This window comes from Hordeum vulgare, chromosome 3H (assembly GCF_904849725.1).
Source record: "Hordeum vulgare subsp. vulgare chromosome 3H, MorexV3_pseudomolecules_assembly, whole genome shotgun sequence".
NCBI classification, from domain to species: Eukaryota; Viridiplantae; Streptophyta; class Magnoliopsida; order Poales; family Poaceae; genus Hordeum; species Hordeum vulgare.
Genome location: NC_058520.1, coordinates 544,560,803 through 544,574,893, shown reverse-complemented (window position 1 = coordinate 544,574,893; position 14,091 = coordinate 544,560,803).

The following is a 14,091-nucleotide window of genomic DNA, read 5'->3' as shown; positions in this document are numbered from 1 at the left end:
CACTCGACCTGTTCGGGGTTGTTCTAAGCCCTAGAGCACAGAGGGTAAATCAGTGACCCAAGCTCCTGCAGCGTGTCCAATCTCCCTCATGAGATGAGGTTTTAACCCTTGAAGTATGAGTCCATTCGCTCGTTCAGCTTGGCCATTTGTTTGGGGGTGAGCCACGGATGCGTAATCCACTCAGGTTCCTTGGCTGGAGCAGAAACTGTTGAATTCGTCCGAGTCGAAGTTTGATCCATTGTTAGTGATGATGTTGTGTGGGACTCCAAATCTGACAGTGATTTCTCTCATGAATTTGATTGTAGTGCAGGCATCTAGCTTCTTGATTGGCTTGGCTTCTATCCGCTTAGTGAATTTGTCGACTGCAACCAGCAAATGAGTAAATCCGCCTTGCCATGTACGAAAGGGTCCAACCATGTCCAAGCCCCATACAACAAACGGCCATATGAGGGGGATTGTCTTCAGAGCAGATGATGGCTTATGTGATTTCTTGGAGTAGAATTGGCATCCTTCACACTGGTCCACCAGCTCTTTAGCCATTTCACCTGCACGTGGCTAGAAGAATCCAGCTTGGAATGCCTTAGCGACGATGGCCTTGGAGGATGCATGATGACCACAGGTTCCTGAATGAATTTCCTCCAAAATCAATCGGCCTTCCTCAGGGGAAATGCACCGTTGAGCTACTCTAGACACACTTTCATAATAGAGATGATCTCCCATGACTGTGAACGCTTTGGATCTGCGAACAATCTTTCTGGCGTCATCTTCGTCTTCGGGCAGTTCTTGCCTCAGGATATATGCAATATATGGCACTGTCCAATCGGGCGTGACTACTCGAATCTCCATGATTAGGTCGACAACTGCCGGGATTTCAACTTCAGTCGGATCAACTGCACTTGTAGGCTAAGGAGGTTCTTCAGTGAATGGATCTTCTCAGACTAAGGGAATGTGTATGTGCTCCAAACAGACATCACTGGGCACAATTTTCTGAGTGGATCTGATTTTTGCCAACTCATCAGCAACTTGATTCTTCAATCGAGGAACGTGATGAAGTTCCAATCCTTCAAACCTTCTCTCAAGTTTTCTGAGTGCATTGCAGTATCCAGTCATTGCAGGGTTCCTCACATCCCACCCTCTCATTACTTGATTAACCACTAGATCCGAGTCACCGTATACCATTAAGCGACGGACGCCGAGTGAAATGGCCATACACAACTCATAAAGGAGAGCTTCATACTCTGCTTCATTGTTGGAGGAATCAAAGTGGATCTGCAATACATAATTGAGCTTATCGCCTTTTGGGGATATAAGAACCATGCCTGCACTACAACCACTCAGCATCTTCGAGCCATCAAAGAACATAGTCCAATGTGTCGAGTGTGTAAGGGCTGGTTGCTGTTGTTCCACCCATTCAGCCATGAAATCTGCCAGAGCCTGAGATTTGATGGCTTTCTGGGCTTTGAACTTTATGTCACAATATAATAGCTCCATTGCCCATTTCGCCACTCTCCCTGATGCATCCCAATTGTGAAGGATTTTAGACAATGGGGCATCACTGACCACAGACACCGAGTGATCTTGAAAATAATGAGCTACCTTCTTTGCAGTCATATAAATCCCATAAAGGAGCTTGTGATAGTGGGGATATCTTTGCTTGAAAGGGGTCAATACCTCAGAAACATAATATACTCGGCGTTGGATCTTGTAAGCCTTGCCTTCCTCTTCTCGCTCGACTGTCAGGACTATGCTGACAACTTGATTTGTAGCCGCTATGTATAAGAGGAGTGGCTCTTTGCTGTACGGAGTAGCAAGAATCGGATGGGTGGATACCAAATTCTTTAACTCGACAAATGCAGTTTCTGCTTTGGGGGTCCACTCGAAGGTATCTGACTTCTTCATGAGTCGGTACAATGGTAAGGCTTTCTCTCCGAGTCGAGATATGAATCTGCTTAATGCTGCCAAACATCCTGTAAGCTTCTGGACATAGTGCACTCGCACAGGGCATTTCATTCGGACTATTTGCCCCGATCTTGTCGGGGTTAAGATCGATTCCTCGTTTGGACTTGCCGCTGGGGACTCCGAACGTACACTTGGCTGGGTTGAGTTTGATATCGTACCTTCAAAGGTTGGCGAATGTTTCAGCCGAAGGTTGGCTGGGTTGAGTGATAGTAATTTCATATGGATCAAAGTACAAGAAATGTTTCTGATCAGACCCCTGTTAGTGCAAGCACTTGATAGTGGTCTCGGGGACTACACCTAGTGGGTTCACTCAGACTGACCCCACTGTCTTACCACTCGATCAGGTCTGTCCCAATGAGCCAAAAGGATTATACATTCGAAACGGAAGTTCATACTATTATCATTCATTACAGAACTGATAATACTCTCGGGGACTACACCCAGTGGGTGCACTTAGCGTGCCCCCATTGGATTCAGAAATCAACAAAATCAGCCCTGGTTTATTTTGATCAACAACAAAGAAAAAGTCTCTACCGATTAAGACCCCTGCCAGTGCAAGCACTCGACAGCGGTCTCGGGGACTACACCCAGTGGGTTCACTCGGAGTGACCCCACTGGAAACACAAACAAAACGAAGATACTTCTACAAACCACCCACTTGGTGTGTGTCAGAATTCAAACTTTCGGTCGAACTTACTCGAACGTTATGTTTAAGCACCACGATGTGGTTGTACACTGACACGATGGCGTCATAGGCTGTTCTTGCTTGTTGCGTCATCAGCCCTGCCTGGATCATAGCCTCCTTGGCGGCACTAGTCTGGTCTTTAGGGACACGTCGTGTGGCATACACGGTCGTGGGTGATACCAATCCTGGAGCAGCAGCAGAAACAACTGGAACACTCGGCTGCAATCCAGTCAGAGTCGTAGTGATAACGACTGAACTAACAGGAGGAACATTCGTTACAACTGCTTCTGCCGCGTGCACCTCGGACATAGCAGGTTCCATCGCAATAGCTGGTGGCCTTTGATTGACGTCGTCCAGCTGAATGACCTACCTTGTAGCAGGCGCAGCTGGCAGACAAAAACACCAGAGATTACAAACAAGAAATCATATACATGGAAGAGTAATATAGAGTGGTAAACCAACAATACCTAGTTGAGAAGTGGCAGCATTTGTGGTGTCAACCTCCATAGGGTCCTCACCCCCATGAAGTGGTGATGTCACAGAGGTAGCGTCCCTGTCGATGCAGTTTTAGTCGGTCATCACCAATTGAAGAAATTTCACTCGGATAAGAAAACAAGGTCAAGAAATTACACAGAAGCAACTCGCACGGCGATCTTCATCCTAGGCAGAGCCTTCCGAGGCTTGGGTCCGCTAGGCTTGGGCACCTTTGCAGGTTGCTCCACTAGTTGACCAGACGACCCCCTGGTACGTTTGGCACTCCTGCCACTCGGCGCCAAAGGTTTGCTCGGGGTGCCCGCGGGATCGTGACGCAGCTTGGACCGAGGTTCGTGATGAGACGGAGATGAGTCTTCTTCTTCACTTTCCTCTGACTCGTCTTCTTCAATTTCTTCGCTGTCTTCAACGTATTCCTCGTTGTCCGCACTGTCCTCCATGCTCCCCTCGTCAAGGTCGAGTGAGTTTCCATTTGGGACCGGAGAATGCAAGTTCGTCCACTCCTGCTTGATATAATTCACAGACTCGGGCGACAAGGAAATAACAAGCACTCGATTCAAACACAACAATGTTCAAGCAAAGTAGAATTGACCTTGTTGCTCGGTGGGTTGTCAGCTAAGAAGGGAAGGACCCTTTTTGCCCCCATCGTATTATCACAAGGACCCACTATCCCACGGATCCACTTGGCTACTGTGTCTTCACTCACCTCTTCATGATGAGACCGATTGGAGTCTTCGGGACCAGTGTAGTGCCACATGGTGTGCTCTCGAGCCTGGATAGGCTGGATGCGTCTGCCCAGGAAGGTCTCTAATTGATCCATTCCTGTCACTCCGTTGTGGAATAGACCAATCAGGGCTTTGACCAAGGGATCAACCAGAGTCTTCTCCTCCTTTGTCATTGCTAACATCCTCGGAGCACTCGGTCGCTCTAGAGAAAAGGGAGGGAGCCCACTCGACATGTTCGGACAAGCTGCATCGTTACATTCGAACCAAGTTGTCTGCCAATTGGGAACTGACTTGGGGAAGGTCATGACATGATAGCTACTTTTGGCTTTTTTTAAGCCCTAAACCTCCACATAAATTGATGACGTTGGTCTTGTCATCAGCCGGGTTAACTTTCTTCACCGATTGAGATCGCACGGTGAAGATGGATTTGAAGAGTACCCAGTGAGGAGGAAATCCCAAGAAACATTCACACAAGGTGATAAAACAAGAAAGGTGGGCAATAGCATTCGGCAGAAGATGATGCAACTGTGCTCCAAAAAAGTTCAGAAAACCCCGCATGAAAGGATGGGGTGGTAGAGAAAAACCACTTTCTACATGAGTCAAGAGGAGGACCCATTTCCCCTCGCATGGCTGAGGCTCCGCATCATCACTAGGAAGGTGCCAAGATTTGTCCATCAGCATGCCGTGCTCGACAAGGTCGAGGAGATCCTCCTTCCGCACCGTGGAAGGGAGGAAATCCCCTTGGATCCAGCCCGGCGGCGGAGCTGGCTTCTTCGACTTGGCAACACCCTTCTTCTTCACTTTCTCTAGCTTGCTATTCTTCCCCTTCATCATGGCGACGGCGGCAAGATTGGTCACTTTTATGTGTGCTAGAGGCTAAGGAGGAGGAAGAACAGAGGAGGGGATGAAGACGATGTTGTTCCAAACCCTAGTGCTGGAAGCCTTTATAACCCACCGACTAATCTCTAGCAGGTGGACCCTTGGCCTATCTCATTGCGAGCCACCGCAAGATACGTGTCGGAGATTTAGGCGCAAGAATCGAGACGACGGGATCCACTTGATAACGATGACGTCACCACCGCGTAACGTGCGGCAACCGAAACTTTAAAATCCCAGAAAATCCGGAACTGATAGGGCGATTTGTCACATCAAAAGATCCTGTCAGACGTGCCGTTTCGTTTGCTCACCCAGATCCTCGAATTCACTCGGATATTTTATGCCAAGCAGAATAGATCAAGGCAAATGATGAAGATTGCAATCGATGTTCAATTCGGCGAAACTTTGAAGAACATTCAAATTCAGTTTTCTATACCAAGATTTGCAGTTGGACCTTCACCACTCTAACCTCGATCCATTCGGGGGCTAATGATTGGGTCATAGTCCTAGGGTAGGGTCATAGGCCTGACCTATAAGTCCTACCCAAGAGCACCTCATTATTAGCTTAAAGATCACAAGATACTTACCGACTGGATTAAGACAACCTCTGATCCACTCGGTAAAGAACCACTCGGATGATTACCTAATACTCGACGGCTGGATTCCACTCGATAAATACCAGAAGCCAGTCGACATAGGAGACCAGAAGCCACTCCAGCGAGGCTAACGGTCAGACGTTAGGCTACTGTAGTTAATGTCCTTTATGACATACGTTACCTGTAACGTATGCATTCAATCCCACTTAATACACCCTTGAAGGCTAGACACTTATGAGGGGCAGCACACTCTATATAAGCCACCCCTCCCCTCTGGCACAAGGGTTCGCATTCTGTAACATTCATATTCCACTCGACACCAAGCTCCAAGAGCATTGAGACGTATGACTGTTACCTCCACCGCAGAGGGGCCTCAACCCATACAACCTTGCCGTAGCTAGGACTCTGCCCTCTACTTTCGTACCCTACACATCTACTGTCAGGCTTATATCCATGACAACGACAAAACGAAGCAACAGATCAACAAATACAAGCTACACAAGAAATAGTCATAATCTACCAAAAACAACAACATGGCATTTTTTACACCCCAAAACAACAAGTTACATAAATCTAAAATGCTCAAACAAGGCATGAGACAGTAGAGGGCAAGATGCACTTTAACACCCTACTAATAATATCTAGCATGGTAGCATGGATCACTAGGAAAAGAACTCAGAAAAGGGCATCTCACACACAGTTTCAGACTTGGTGAAAATATCAGTTTGACAGTGCAGTTTTCAATCTGAAGGCATATTGACAGCAGCAAAACTATATACTACAGGGCACCAAATGGCATGAAAGTTATAGCATGCTAGAGAATATTAAGGACTACAAATAACTCCATTACACCAACCCCAAAGGAGCGGTAGATCAGTAGAAAATCTCATGGAAAGACAGCAACAAGAATATAACAGATTTCAGACTTAGAAATATTTCTAAGTCTCCAAATCAGCACTATTTTCTAGCATGTTGAGAACAAGCAAACAACACCTAAACATGGATTTCTATTGCAACCAAAACTACCAGGGGCTAGAATACATATCCAAGGGCATCTCTAGATCACAACTCATTCATATCATGCACAGAATAAATCCTGCAAAATAAACAAGAGGGCAACATGGCAAATATCATGCACACTAATTTGCTCAAAGGACAAAACTAAATGCACAGTTAAATTCTATGGATTTTTCTACCCCGAAAACGTGTATAATATGTGGGGTTGAAAAATAAAACTAACTCCACACATATATGCTAGAATATGTCCTAAACATGACATAACAAACTAGGGCGAAACCTACATGCAAAAATGCAAACAACTACTCTAAAATACATGGCAAAGGGTCCCGAACAACATGAACAATTTATCTATGGTATTTCAACAATCCGGACACGCACAAAAATATCTAACATATTAGGACAACACGCAAAACTAGGCAAATAGCGCGTCAAACCACTCCAAACATGCATGCAAGTTGCAAAATATTATTCTACGCGAAAAACTACACGAGTTACACATGTTACTAGCCGCGAACTGACGCACGGTTTAATATATACAGATGTTTTAAAATCCGGTAATTCTCTGAAATTACTAGATTCGCAGGTTATAAAAATACCCTACTCGGGACGATATTGAGGGCGCAGGATACTATCTTGCGCCGCGGGAGAGGATTAGAGGGGCAGGGGCGGTGGCTCACCTTGGGCCTGCATGCTGGTGGGCTGGAGCTGCCGAGAGATGGGCCGGCTCCTGGCAGCGCTGGAGCTGGGCCGAGGGAGAATCGGGCCACGGGGCGTTGGCCTGGCGCTGGCCTGGGCGAGGCGAGCAGGGGCTCGTCTCGTACCTCCCGAGCGAGGCCATGGCGACGCGGCTATAGGGTCAAGGGGCATCGGTGAGGCGGCGGCGAGGCCCTCCGGCGAGGCATGCGGCGGGGACAGGTCTCCCAAGCCGGATCTGGTCGGTTCCCTGGTCGGAGGCGACCGAGGTGGCCGGCGGCTGAGCAGCTCCGGGTGTTGGCCGGCAGAGCTCCAGGTCCGGCGACGCGGAGCCTGGCGGAGCTCCGGGCGGCGCAGAGACCGGTTTCAGGCGACGGCTGCCACGCTCCAGGTTGCGGCGACGCTCGGTCTAGTGAGGAGGCGCGGTGGAGCACGGGGCACGAGGGAGCACGGAAGCGGAGGTGGGCGCTGGGCAGCGGGTGCTTCGGGCCCGCGCGGGCCAGATCTGGGCTCGCAGGCCCGCGCGGCTGGAGGAGGGAGACAGGGGGCACCGGGAGGCGGCTAGGGTTTCGTGGTGGGCGCGGATCTCGAGGAAGGGCTGGTGGTTGTCCAAATTAGACATGGGGGCTGTCTATTTATAGACAGGGGCTAGGGTTATCCGAATCCGGCTCCGTTTTCGACCAAGGGATCGCGATCAGACAGCCACAAATGCGGGAATGGTTAGGTGGGCGGGGTAGAGTGGCTAGCTGGAGACGAGAGGGAAAACGTGCACCCAATAACGCGATTTGAAACACCAAAAACGTTCGACGATAAACCGAATACGGTGCCGCTACGGACGACCGTTCGGGTACCAAACGGACTCCGATTGTGACGCAAACTGACAGGCGGCCTAACTACATCAAATAAGACCGCACGCCAAGTTTCAATCCAATCCGAGAAAGTTTTATACACACTTTTAAAAACAAGGTTTTATCGATGCGGCAGGCGCGTGCGTGTGTGGTCGGGCTCAAAACGGGCAATGACGAGAATGGAGAGAACCGGCAACTAATAACGGATGCAAGTTTTTTTTGAAAACTGGCAGCAACAGGATGCCGGTGCAATGCTGATGATGCGAATGATGCGATGACCAATGCGACAGATAAAATAAGCCACACGACGAAAACGGCATAAAGGGGGAATCTTTTGGAGCGTCGGTCTCGGACTGTCACAGTATCCTATGATAATCACCTACACGGGTGGCATAAATTCCACCAAAGAAATCTCCATCCATAGCATTTTTGTGTAGCCTCCTAGCAATAATAGGTCCTAATTTATATCGTATATCACCCATGACTGCACTCTTATGAATACTAAGGTCAGGTACTCAAAGGTGGCTATGCTCATGCTTACCGTTAATACATCTACCTATGAAGAGAGCAAGATAATGTATGATAGGAAAGTGAATGCTCCCCAAGGTAGCCTGTGTAATATTTCTAGTTTCTCCCCTAGTGATGCTAGCAAGAAAATTATTATATCCGGCTTTGTGAGGATCACTAAAGCTACCCCATTGTGGAATTTTCCATGCATGGTTAAAATCTTCTAGGTCCATAGTATAAAATTCTTCATAAAGATTACATAGAACGGAATGTGTATTACGCGTGGTTGAAAATTCAAACCTCCGCACGAAGGAATCGGTGAGTTGATAATATTGCTTGCATTGGTTTGAAACAAAATCTTCAAGACCAGCATTTCGTACGTACGCGTAAAATTCTTCCTTGAATCCGGCCTCGACCATGAATGATTCCGGCGACCATTCACAAGGCCACACTTGAGCTTCCGTTGGTTGTTAAAGGTCTGGCTCGCGTATCGCGAGTCTCGGGGTCTTCTTGCTCAAGGAACCACCTTGGTATATTTTCCTTAACATTTTTGTTTATCTTCAAAAATTAAATCTGAAATTTTTAGTGACTCCACATAAAAATGAACAAAACTCAGTGAAAACTTAGAGCATGTACTGCCTCAAGTGCCTAGAAGCTATATCATGCATCAAAACTACTTGAGACCCTAAAAATTGGACATGCAATATCAATAAGAACGTCACCACAGCAGCAAGATTTTGCAATATATAAAGCACTAGAACAAAAACTAATTGGACCATTGGAGGAGTGCTACCTCTTGAGCTTGCGTTGGTTTTTTCCCTCGAAGAGGAAAGGGTGATGTAGCACAGTAGCAGTAAGTATTTCCCTCAGTTTGAGAACCATGGTATCAATCCAGTAGGAGTATCAAGCCAAGTCTCCACCGTACCTGTGCAAAAACAGAAAACTTGCACCCAACGCTACAAAGGGGTTGTCAATCCCTTCACGATTGATTGCAAGGTGAGATCTGAAGGCGGAAAGTGCAAAAAGTAAAAGTGCAGGGCTGAAATATGATGTGAAGTAGACCCGGGGGCCATAGTGTTCACTAGAGGCTTCTCTCAAGATAGCAAACATTATGGTGGGTGAATGAATTACTATCGAGCAATTGATAGAACCGTGCAAAGTCATGACGATATCTAAGGCAATGATCATACATATAGGCATCATGTCCGAGACAAGTAGACCGATACTTTCTGCATCTACTACTATTACTCCACACATCGACCGCTATCCAGCATGCATCTAGTGTATTGAGTTCATGACAAACAGAGTAACGCCTTAAGCAAGATGACATGATGTAGAGGGATAAATTCATGCAATAGATATAAACCCCATATTTTTACCCTTGATGGCAACAACACAATGCGTGCCTCGCTACCCCTTCTGTCACTGGGTGAGGTCACCGCACAATATGAACCCAAAACCAAGCACTTCTCCCATTGCAAGAATCATATATCAAGTTGGCCAAACAAAACCCACAACTCAAAGAGATTTACAAGGATATGAAATCATGCATATAAGAGATCAGAAGAAACTCAAATAAGATTCATAGATAATCTGATCATAAATCCACAATTCATCGGATCTCGACAAACACACTGCAAAAGAAGATTACATCAGATAGATCTCCATGAAGATCATGGAGAACTTGGTATTGAAGATCCATGAGAGAGAAGAAGCCATCTATCTACTAATTATGGACCCGAAGGTCTATGGTGAACTACTCACGCATCATCATAGAGGCAATGGTGTTGATGAAGAAGCCCTCCGTGTCCGAATCCCCCCTCCGACAGGGCACCAGAACGTGCCCTAGATGGGATCTTGCGGAGATAGAAGCTTGCGGCGGCGGAAAAGTATTTTCGTGGCTCTCTCGCATGGTCTTGGATTTTTCAGGGATTTATAGGCGGAATAAATGGGGGCAGAGGAGCCACAGGGGGCCCACAAGCCTGCTAGGCGCGGGCCGCCCCCAGGCCGCGGCTAGGGGTCTTGTGGCCTCCCGTGGCGCCTTCTTCCTTGGTTCTCAAGCTCCCTGCATATCTTCTGCTCGAGAAAAAAATCTTTTCGGAGGTTTTATTCCGTTTGGACTCCATTTAATATTCTCCTCTAAAAAGGGTCAAAAACACGGAAAAACAGGAACTGGCACTTGGCACTGAGTTAATAGGTTAGTCCCAAAATAGATATAAAAGGCATACAAAACATCCAAAGTTTGACAAGATAATAGCATGGAACCATAAAAAATTATAGATACGTTGGAGACGTTTCAAGCATCCCCAAGCTTAACTCCTGCTCGTCCTCGAGTAGGGAAGTGATAAAGACTGAATTTTTGATGTGGAATGCTACCTAGCATATTTGTCCTTTGTAACTTATTTCATGTGACATGAATGTTCAGATCCGTAAGATTCAAAACAATAGTTTGCTATTAACATGAAAACATAATACTTCAAGCAAACTAGCAAGGTAATCATGAACTTTCGAAATAACAAGGCCAAAGAAAGTTATCCCTACAAAATCGTATAGTCTAGCTATGCTCCATCATCCCCACACAACGAATTTAAATCATGCACAACCCCGATATTGGCCAAGTAATTTTTTTCGCACTCTTACTTTCTCAAACCTTTTTCAACTCTCACGCAATACATGAGCGTGAGCCATGGATATAGCGCTATAGGTGGAATAGAGTATGGTGGAGGTTGTGAGGCAAAAAGGAGGAGGTGGTCACATCGACTCGGCGTATCAAAGGGCTATGGAGATGCCCATCAATAGATATCAATAATGTGAAAGAGTAGGGATTACCATGCAATGGATGCACTTAGAGCTATAAGTATGTGAAAGCTCAAAAGGAGAACTAGTGGGTGTGCATCCAACTTGCTTGCTCATGAAGACCTAGGGCAATTTTGAGGAAGCCCAAAATTGGAATATACAAGCCAAGTTACATAATGAAGATTCCCACTAGTATATGGTGGTGACAAAACAAGAGACTCTCAATCATGAAGAACATGATGCTATTATGAAGCACAAGTGTGGAAAAAGATAGTAGCATTGTCCCTTCTCTCTTTTTCTCTCTCTTTTTGGGCTCTTTGGCCTCTTTCCATATCTCTTTTTTTGTGTGGGCAACTTTGGCCGCTTTTTTTATTTCCTCACATGGGACAATGCTCTAATAATGATGATCATCACACTTTAATATACTCACAGCTCAATGCTTAGAACGATGATGACTCTATAGGAAATGCCTCCGGCAGTGTACCGGGATGTGCAACGATCTAGCTTGGCGTATGACGTTTAAACATCTCTCTAGCTATCTTACGATCATGGAATGGCAATATGTAAGTGACGGCACAAGTCATGAGACGGAACGGTGCGAGTTGCATGGCAATATATCTCGGAATGGCTATGAAAAGGCCATGATAGGTAGGTATGGTGGCTGTTTCGAGGAAGGTCTATGGTGGTTTTCGTACCAGCGAAAGTTGCGCGACACTAGAGAGGCTAGCAATGGTGGAAGGTGAAAGTGCATCTATACCATGGACTCACATTAGGCATGAAGAACTCACATACTTATTGCAAAAGTTTTTATTAGTAATCAAAACAAAGTGCTAAACGCATACTCCTAGGGGAAGGGTTGGTAGGTGTTAACCATCGCGCGATCCCGACCGCAACACAAAGGATGACAATCAATAAATCAATTATGCTCCGACTTCCTAACATAGCGGTTCACCATACGTGCATGTTACGGGAATCACTAACTTCAACACAAGTATTTATAGATTCACAACACCCTACTAACATGACTCTTAATATTACCAAATCCATGTCTCAAAACTAATTGAGAGGAATCAAGCTTCTCTTTCTAATAAATGCACAAGAATATGGAAGTTTTATTGTATCCTCTTTGGATGCCTATCATCTTTAGGACTACTTTCATAGCACAAGCCAACTACCAAGTTACTCAGAGAGAGCACTCTCAAAAAGATATAAGTGAAGATCGAGAGTTCTTATTTCTCCAAAATATGACACCGTCGTGCTCTAAAATATCTAAGTGAAGCACTTAAAGCAAAGTTATCTAGATCAAAAGATATAAGTGAAGCATATGTGAGCTAAATTGCCTAACACAAAAGATATAAGCGAAGCTCAATGAGCATTCTAGCAAATTCACGATGAGTGCATGTATCTCTCAAAAGGTGTGCAGCAAGGATGATTGTGACACAACAAAAAGAAAGGACTCCTATAATACACGACGCTCCAAGCAAAACACATATCATGTGGTGAATCAAAGTATAGCTCTAAGTAATGTTATCGATGGATTGAAGACGAAAGAGGGGATGCCTTCCCGGGGCATCCCCAAGATTAGGCTTTTTGGTGTCCTTGAATTTGGCTTGGGATTCCTTGGGCATCCCCAAGCTTGAGCGCTTTCCACTCTTTATCCATTTGTCCATGAGAACATCACCCAAAACTTGAAAACTTCACAACACAAAACTTAAACAGAAACTCATGATATCATTAGCACAAGAAAACATACTACCACCTCTTTAGGTACTGTAGAAAACTTGATTTCTATTTATATTGGTGTTAAATTACTGTATTCTCACTTTTCCATGGCTAGTACCCCTCGATAATATCCATAGTTTCATCAAAATAACTAATCAACACAACAAAAAACAGAATCTGTCAAAAACAGACCAGTCAGTAGCAATCTATCTACTTTGTATACTTTTGGTATCTCAAAAATTATGAAACATTACGACAATTTGGGAAATTGGCATATCAACCAACAGAGAAAAGAATCAACTCAAAAGCTCTCTCTAGATAAAAATGCAAAATAATTTCGTGAGCGAAAAGTTTATGTCTTTTTCCAGCATGATCAAACAACCATCACAAAACTAGTCATAAAGGTTTTACTTGGCTCAAACACAAAAAGAAACACAGAAAAACACAATCATAACATAATTATGATGGTGTGTACGCAACAAAGCAGAAAGCAAAAAGGAAAGATAAATTCATTGGGTTGCCTCCCACCAAGCGCGATTGTTTAACGCCCTTAGGTAGGCATAAGGCGATAGAATCATGTATCATCGTCTTCGGTACTCAAACCATAATTAGGGTGAACACTCATCATCTTGAGGTATTTATATATCTTACTAGATGGTTCACCACTATTTGTAGGAAATAAAACAGACTTGGTGGCCTTATTGTGGGCAAAATTTGGAGTGTTCTGCACAGCGACAAAAGCGGAAGCCAAGTTGGTTATAACATCCTCTAGTTTGTTAATCCTAGCGAAATCATGACCTAGTTTTGCGTTAACTGTGGGTTCCCTCTCCTTTAAATTTTCAAAGTCATTCCCACCTTGGATCCGTACTAAGTGATTTGATTGTGGATCTTTTTATCCAAATTCTCAATGAGTTCAATCATAGCAACTTTCTTTTCAATTATATCCAGCCTACGCATCACATGTTCCAGAGTTAAGGTAGTTCCATTAACCATGACTGGGGTGAGCCTACCAAATTTATTAAAGCACCGTAAGAATCAACGGCATGGCTACCCAATAAATTTCCGCCTACGATGGTGTCAAGAACATACCTATTCCAAGGGGAAATACTCACATAAAAGCTGCGAAGCAGGACGGTAGTAGATTGCTTACGAGTAGATCTACTCTAAGCATT